Below are 6,817 nucleotides of genomic sequence, written 5' to 3'. Positions count from 1 at the left end.
AAATATCTATACTATATAAATTATTAGTAATATATTAGATAAACTCGGAGTATTCATTATCTGTGCAGAAACCAGAACTAGAAGAGTTATACACTTAACTGTAAATTTTTTCAGGGAAATGATAATTTAATACCAAGTAGTGTCATATTTAGGCGGTCTGAGGCGAAACACGCTTTTGATAAAACTTTTGATACAGTCATTAGTAGCAATATAATAATAACAGTATAGATAAAGTCAAACGGTAACCATTGAGAGTACTGTACTGTAACTAACACCAGAATAATTGAATTTGTCCGTTGAGTATTCCAATAAATGAGCTGAATTTGAATTACAACCATGATTTTAGACCTGAAGTATATTGTATGTACTATGTGAGAAAGATGTCATTAACATATCCAGAGAATTAGTAGGTGCGCCCCGCCTCAACAGCGATTGCCTGATAAGTTGCCGACCATCAGGGTTAAATCCGCATGGAAAGGATGATCAACTCTGAAGGGCGAACACAACAGATTTTTGTTAGGTTCGAAACGTATGACTTTTGAAACGAGGAGCTTTGACCACAATAGGTACCACGGTAGTATAGGTCAGAATGGTACTACTACAATGCCCTTAGCGCCATTCTTTTTTGTTTTGTATAAAACTTTAGAGAGTTACATTAAATGTGAAAGTATCAATAACTTCGGAAATAGGGTCTAACTCCCAAGATGCATTCGTAGAACATTGGTGATTTTGAATAGTAAATGTACTTGCAAATAAGACGAATTCTGAAATACCAAAATGTAATTTCTGTAAATGCGTAGTCTGCTAAATTCATAGTACGTGTCTATATTTGATTGACGAGATTCGAAATCTGTGACCACGTTTTCACACCCAACCACACAAATTCCATAGCTCTCGAGCAATATTATTTAAATTTGTGTGCTGTATACTACCCCTTTTCTTTATTAGGCAATAACCGTTTTATTGTCTATTCTTAATAAGTAGGTGAGATGCAAATGTTTCAAGATCATAGAGTGCAGCAAGCAATTCCAGGGTATTTAAATGTAAAAGTAACTGTAACTGGGACCAATTTCCGATGGCTGTTACACGTTGCGCGATTGCGGTTGAGGTTGACCAGTGGTTGAGGCATCGAAACAAATCATTTGATTGCACGGTATATGATGTGCTGTGTCAATGTAATCTCTCCAGTCTCCACTATGCTAAATTATGTTTTAAATACTTGGCAGATGTATTATAATGTTTATTGTAGTTATTTGAGTAATTGAGTGCCAAGATGTTTTTCCCGGTAACTTCGTGTACATCCAGCCGTAATTTTAACGGCGGCGCACGCTGAGGTCAATAACCCCAAGAATGAAGCAAATTACTCGAATGATATTTTTTGTAGTTTTTAGCATTACTAGTGTCTTGCACTTTTGTTAAGTTAAATTCATTTCATTCATTCATTAAATGTAAATTTTAGAAATGTAGGTAACATTATTATTTTGATTGGATAAAAATTCTTTTGTCCTCCTACCCTAGTTGCTCTTATAAATCTCCCGTTGTTTGAATATTATTCCAGCATTCTGACCGTTCCAATACATACAAATTGGTACAGGTATTGGTACAGATAGATGACCGAGTGATTGCAAAATGTGTAAAACTGGTTTTAATAATTTTGTAAAGACAAAAGGCACCGTGCGGATGTAAGACAAAAACGATCGATCACGAAGAAATTCAAACAACTGAATATTAAAGTGCTTGGAGTTCCATGACAAACGAAGCCAAATTCATCCATTTTCTGCAATTGGTAATAAAAGATAGGAGTCTTTCAAATCTAAGGTTTTCACATAATAAAATATATTGTTATCTAATGAATAATGTAAAGTCAGTGGTAGTATTGCATTTTAAAATAGTTAATATTAATGAATTTATTTAATTCCTTTAAATTTAGAATAAAATCTATGTCTGCAATTTGGTTTTTGTACAGTTGTCGAATATACCTACTACTCCCCTCAGGTGTAGTATGTGATCTACATTGGGGTACTCCAACTTGGCATGGATAAGTATAACATGGAATTTTATAACCCTGATCCAGGACAAAATAGTAGTATCATTTAATTTTGTTATGTTAGGTAAGCCATTTATTTTAGTAGTATTTAAGTCTACCAGCTACTAGCACCTTGGTGCCTATCTGCTGAAGAAAATTATCATCTCCGATTCGGTTGATGATAGTTGGGTCTCGGGCTAGCCGGAGACGGCCCCGCGGCGCAGGCGGCGGCGGCGGAGCCGGCGGCTGCTGGGCTGGCCGGGGTTCACTCGCTGCTCAGCGGCTGCCGCTCACAATACCCCCCTTGCGTTTAAAGTCTGATGAGTTGTAGACGTGCTGGGCTGGTATTACTGAATTATATTAGTCATAGATCATTTCGAGTGGTCTGATAAATCTGAACCAAACAAGAGATTCGTTTTAATTTCTTTTATGATATCTCTTTTTTTGCTTGCTAATGGAATTTGTGATAGCGTATCTTCTTGACATTGATTCTCTAATGAGTGTCACAAAGTAACCGCCAGCATCGCTCAAGGTTTTATAATTCCTTACGGAATATAATTCCATTTGTGGCATAGCTAGGTCATCAAATCATATTGAAGGCTCGGTTAAATCAGTTGCAATAAGGATGCGTACAGCAAACAGAAGCAGAATCAGATGTTCAGTTGTATTGCTGCCTTTGTTGAAGTAATTATTATGCGCAATTTTTAGAAAGTAAATAATGTTTCATCAAGTCCTTTTTATTTGTAGGTAGGTAATTCATTAATCAATATTTTCCAACCTGTTGTTAGATCCTTATGAAAATCTTAGAAAGGCTTTGTCTTGAAAAATACCCGGTATTTTCGTCTGATGTAGGTAATTATTGTATGCTCTTTTAGTGATACTTCACAATAAAGATTTTTGTATTTGATAGGGTAACAAATTATAAATACCCCATGTATATTGTATATTATTATATTTATAATTATGTTATACTATTTTACGACGTGTTGATACGTCTACCCACGTTATAAGATAATACGTTAGGAAAATAATCAAAGCAAAATGCAATCAGTTTAAAAATGTCTTATCCACACACGATATACGCCGGGATATTACGCTCAAAGGCAATAAAGCATCCAGACACGATATACGTCGGAATGTTTAATGTATTTTGTAAAACACGATTTTTGTACGTGTATTTTAGTATCCACACACGATATACGCCGGGATAAGCAATAAAGCATCCACACACGATATACGTCGGGATGTTTATGTATTTTATATAACACGATTTTTGTACGTGTAGTTTAGTATCCACACACGATTAAGTCGGGACACAAAGTATTACCACGGAGGGTAGTTAAAAGTATTCATTTTTTTTAAAATAGAAATTATTCACATTATTTCATAACAATTTCAAAATACACGATTCACAACTTACCAGAATGTTACCAGACACGATATACGTCGGAATGTTTAATGTATTTTGTAAAACACGATTTTTGTACGTGTAGTTTAGTATCCACACACGATATACGCCGGGATAAGCAATAAACCATCCACACACGATATACGTCGGGATGTTTATGTATTTTATATAACACGATTTTTGTACGTGTAGTTTAGTATCCACACACGATTAAGTCGGGACACAAAGTATTACCACGGAGGGTAGTTAAAAGTATTCATTTTAAAAAAAAAATAGAAATTATTGACATTATTTCATAACAATTTCAAAATACACGATTCACAACTTACCAGAATGTTTTAAATATTATGTATCTATGTATGTCTGCAAATCTGCAGTGACTGCACGATGGAGACAACGATGTTTTTTCTGGTTCATCATCATCAGATAAAACTATAATTTGTCGTTGTCTATGTACATACGAGGTTTCTTAACAAACTTTTCACCATATCACTATTATCACCATTACTTGATCGTTTCCTTTTACCCATTTTCACGCTAAGTTATTTTTCTTGAAAAAGTACGTGTGAGTCGGACGAACACCAACACAAGTAATGACAAGAAATATGGCGGACCGCGGAATGTACTACGGTGCTGAGGAGTCAAAACACGTACTTTATTATATTTAAAACTTATATTTTTAAATAAATATTCTCTAAAAGTGTGATAAGGACGGCATCATCCCAGGTACTGCTGCATGTAAAACGTAATCATCTTCGGGAGAGATACGAAGTATAATTAGATGAAATTATGTAATTATATTGTACGACAAATGACTTGCTATTGTTCTCTTGACGGTACTTATCCTTAATTACTTTACGCAACGGTGTACCTAAGTATTAATAAAATTACAAAACTTTTTTAACATTTATGCTTTTAGTATAGTTTAAGAATCTAGAATCCTAGATAGATACCAAAGTTAAGTTAAACTCTTTATTGCAAACCACAAGAAATATAAAAACGAAGGGACTGTTTACGTGGTCTTTTCAATAGGAAGCGATATCTTCCAGACAACTCCTGTTACCAACTCCGGCAGTGATTTTTATGCATGAACACACCTAGAACCATCATAATCCATCATTTTTTGGAAGGTTGTAGTTATTTTGTATTGAAAAAAATGCAACTAACAAACTTTACAAAATAATAAAAATTAAAAACTTAGGAAACGGTAAAACTGAAACTAAGCCTAGAATATGGAAAACTCAGCTGAATCCAGTATTAGATTACAGTGATGATGGGTTGGCGTATAAAAATTTCTAATAAGAAAACTGTTTTTAATTATCTTAAATCTAAGCAAAATTATAATGTATGATTAAAACTTTCAAGACCACTTTTGCATTAAACATTTCATCAACATTTAACTTTAACTCCCCTTTACCAGTTCGAAAATTATTATTCATGAATGAAATTACAATGAAATGGTCAGCGATGGGGTGTTCAACCCGCAAAACTTATTATCTAAGTAAGTTGTTATTGCATGAAATTTAAATTTGCATTTTGTTTAAGCATTGTTTTAGTTTTCATTAAAGCAAAACTAGTCGGAGGTTAGCCTTATGCATTATACAATTTCAAATTCAAGAAAACAGTTGTTTGTTTCTCGCTTTGTCACCAAATTAGAATTTCTTCTTTTATTTATGGCCAGTCTGTGGTGTTAACGGTCCACAGATTAACAAGCTTTTATTGTTTTTTTTTGCGTAAGATCCGAACAACGTAGCAAGCAAGCCTTGTTCGTGTTATTGGTGTTATTCATACGTGACCAGATTGAATTATTTAATTATTTTTGTGATACATCTCGGTCCTTTCCCATCTAATACCTTACCGCAGACGATAGCAACGTACTTACGTGCTTCTAATTGCTTTTTTAAATTTAAGTGCTATTACTGTAGTCGGTCAAATACCTAACTCAATTTAGGAATACCTTAAATTAGATGTCCTTTTTTTCAAAGTGGCAATTTAATTAAGCTTGTGTTTCGAGTGAGCTCACCATAATAAACAGTCCAGCGGCAGCGTAGATCGAACCCGCGTTCCTTGGATCTCGATTCAGCCAATCTGACACCGTCACCATTCGGATATTGTCGTTTCATGACTCTAGCTAGAACATCCAAAACTAACAAAAGCCACACCTTAGTCTCAGCTAAGATTATCCTTACTAATATTATAAATGCGAAAGTTTGGATGTCTGGATGGATGTTTGTTACTCTTTCACGCAAAAACTACTGAACGGATTTTGATGAAACTTTACAGTGTTATTGTTTATAAATATAATACAGAATATAATTCAGGCTATAATTTATGACGATATGTGACAAACTAAATTTCACGCGGGTGAAGCCGCGGGCAAAAGCTAGTACTTATGTAGGTACATATAAATACTTTATGGCTTTGTTAAGGAATGCACTCATAGCTAACTTCTGTAGTTAAGTAACAAGTTTTATCTTACAAACTAGGTATTTATAAAACCTCTGACTTGCTACCCATATATCTTCGTAACACGTACGAAAATTTATAGGCCCCTGAGGTAAGGTCAACTGCTACTCCAAGCCTCATTTAGATACTATCTATTAGTAAATCACTAATTTAAAAGTGAAAGCTGTACACTAAATTTAGGCTATCGTAGATAAGTTTTATTCGATAAAGTTTATTAGCATATAATTTGTACCCGACAACGTTTTCAATATTTTCGGAAAACGGTATTTCTTTGCGAGTGGATATGGAGTACTTAGCAAGATAAGATCGATTTTCCAAGCACGTGGCATATTATTTTATAATTAGGGGTCGTGTGGGTTTTAAGAACCGAAGTAATAACCCTGTGTTAGACTTAATGAACCGCCGTGGTAGATGTCTGACATGGCATAATGAGCCTGCTAATGTAACTGAAAATCCAGGTTGAGAGTGTACTAAGTAATAACTGGGTATTTAGAATCAAACATACCTACCTACTTTAAATGAGCTGTCAAATGCTATTGTCTTTATAGGCTTTCTATGACTGCTAGTCCGGAAGTTTATTTTATGGACGGGCCTTCAAATTGATTTCATTCCTTGACAATAGAAAATTTTCAACTGTCTACCATCTATGTCTACGGTTATAGACAGCATTTATGTAGAGATATAGCGGAAGCATTATTATAATAGCGTCCCATTCGCATCCTTTGGGTACGGAACTCTAAAAAACTCGTTGCGCATTCAATAACGGGAAATGCTGATATAGGTTCCTATTGGCAACTGCCTCCTGACACTTTTTATTAGGACTGTGTCCTCTGTACCCCTCATAAACAACACGCGCATTTTCGTACGCGTGAAAATAGTTTGAATATTTCCCGTTTTTGTAAGATTTTTCCTTACTG

The sequence above is a fragment of the Ostrinia nubilalis genome, chromosome 8 (genome assembly GCF_963855985.1).
Source record: "Ostrinia nubilalis chromosome 8, ilOstNubi1.1, whole genome shotgun sequence".
In the NCBI taxonomy this organism is placed as follows: Eukaryota; Metazoa; Arthropoda; class Insecta; order Lepidoptera; family Crambidae; genus Ostrinia; species Ostrinia nubilalis.
Note: the sequence above shows the minus strand (reverse complement) of the source record.